Source organism: Poecilia reticulata, linkage group LG11 (assembly GCF_000633615.1).
Source record: "Poecilia reticulata strain Guanapo linkage group LG11, Guppy_female_1.0+MT, whole genome shotgun sequence".
NCBI classification, from domain to species: domain Eukaryota; kingdom Metazoa; phylum Chordata; class Actinopteri; order Cyprinodontiformes; family Poeciliidae; genus Poecilia; species Poecilia reticulata.
In genome coordinates, this window is record NC_024341.1 from 27,808,021 (window position 1) to 27,810,095 (window position 2,075).

General features: G+C 36.2%; 1 protein-coding gene and 1 long non-coding RNA gene across 3 annotated transcripts in view; one reads left to right on the forward strand and one right to left on the reverse strand.

The window, feature by feature from the left end:
- Window positions 1-2,075, forward strand: part of slc9a3.2 (solute carrier family 9 member A3, tandem duplicate 2) — a 21,153-nt gene that overhangs the window by 9,258 nt on the left and 9,820 nt on the right. The gene's annotated exons all lie outside the window — the stretch shown is intronic.
- LOC103473022 (uncharacterized) overlaps window positions 1-2,075 on the reverse strand; it is an 8,178-nt gene that overhangs the window by 3,411 nt on the left and 2,692 nt on the right. The window contains exon 2 of the long non-coding RNA XR_534967.1: window positions 1,614-1,673. This is a non-coding gene — a long non-coding RNA (uncharacterized LOC103473022). The remainder of the gene's footprint in view (window positions 1-1,613; window positions 1,674-2,075) is intronic.

Below are 2,075 nucleotides of genomic sequence, written 5' to 3' on the forward strand. Positions count from 1 at the left end.
ACAAGATACCATCACGTTTTAACAAGATACTATCACGTTTTAACAAGATACTATCACGTTTTTACAAGATACTATCACGTTTTTACAAGATACCATCACGTTTTTACAAGATACTATCACGTTTTAACAAGATACTATCACGTTTTAACAAGATACTATCACGTTTTTACAAGATACTATCACATTTTTACAAGATACCATCACGTTTTAACAAGATACCATCACGTTTTAACAAGATACTATCACGTTTTAACTGTGTAATATCGATTTCGCGATACATATCGATATTTTCTTTCCTAGAAAAAAATCAACATTCCTCTGCAAGTACCGTACCATCCACCTGTCACCTTGCTCACTCACTGCTTGCTTCGCCAGGAGAGGGATTCGGTCATCAGGCTTAGAGTGATTCCTTCAGATGTCCAGGTTAAAAAGGTATCAAAGTATTCAGAGCAGGTACTTGCTGCACTTTATTTACTTTACAAATGCATGTAAGCTACAGTTCGTACTGCTTCAACTAAAAGAAACATGTTTTCTCACCACTTCTTTGATTCATTTTGTCCAGCTGTCGACTTCAAGTCTGTGTCCAACCAGAGCCAGGTATCGTGTAGTTGGTGCTTTTAATCAGTTTTCAGTTAAATTAATTCAGTCCAACTATATAACAGTCACAAAATGTCACCAAAATCACTCTGTCCCTCTAAAATCTTTCAGAAAATCGCAAAAGTGTATTGAATTGTATCGTTTGCGGAATATCGCTGTATCGTATCATGAGCAGAATGTCGTGTATCGTATCGTATCATGAGATTATTGTATCACTACAGCCCTAGTTTTAACAAGATACTATCACGTTTTAACAAGATACTATCAGGTTATAAACGTGAAAGCGCTTTTTTTTTTTCTTTCTTGCGTGACAGGGTTAGCCTTCCGTACGTCTTGGACTCGGTTTCGGGTGCTGACTCTGGATTTAATTTCAAGACCAGAACTGTGGAAATATCACTAAACTTACAACATACTGTCCAGTTTATTTGTTAACATGTTTGTTTTCACTGGATGCGAACAAGCAATAACGTGCAGGGGCGATCCTAGGATCTGACCTKTAGGGGGGCTCAGCCCCCAGCAGGGCTAAGACCCATGAGAAGATATTCGTTKKTRYRATTTTCTAGATCTAACTGCTTATTTACATACATTCACAAACAAAATTAAGAATATGTTGTCAGTAATTCATAGAATAAAAGAACAATGTTCATTTTACTTAAACATAWWCTTATAAAGAGTAAAATCAGAGAAACGTTTAAWTTTTTCCAGAGGTGTATAAACTCAGTTTGAAACAGAATCGGACTACRTCACACCTGCCAGCCTCTGCTAACATTAATGAGACAAAAGCAGTCCTAGTGGGTCTGCTGCCCCGGAAATTTCAAATGAAATCCACTCAACACTGTGCATTTCCTGTCATTTGAAAAAAATATTTTACTAAATTCATAGGATTAATAAAGACCAGTTTTTATTAATCCAGTAAAACCAGTTTATCATCAAGGCAGAAGTTCAGCTTAATGATTTGTGAAAATGAGTCGTTAACCTGAACTATATTTGAAAATCATACTTAGAAATTGCCTTACCTTTATTTTTATCTGCACGTTATGCGGCTGTTGGCCTTTTTTACAAGAATGTTTGTCCATCTGTGGAAACTGCTTCCATAGATGATGAGTCGGAGTTTTACCATTTCAGTTCACAGTTCATGAAGTGGACCCGTCATGGTTTCAGTACCAAACTCCTTTCAAAACCTTATTTAAGTGACAACAGAGGTTCRGGAAATTAATTACAAAACACAACAGTCACTAATCAAACTTCAAAAAAGACCAAAAAAGGCTCAGGATCAGATTAACCCATTATTGATCCAAATGTTTTGCACATGTACACAATTTTGTACGAAACAACTACAAAATACTCTTTAAATAAATAAAGCCAATACTGTACAATTTATTTATGAATTTGTCCCCCTGCTTAAGCCAGTCCATATCCAGGCACGTCTGAAGTTTGCTAGAGAGCATTTGGATGTTCCAGAAGAGTATTGGGAGAAT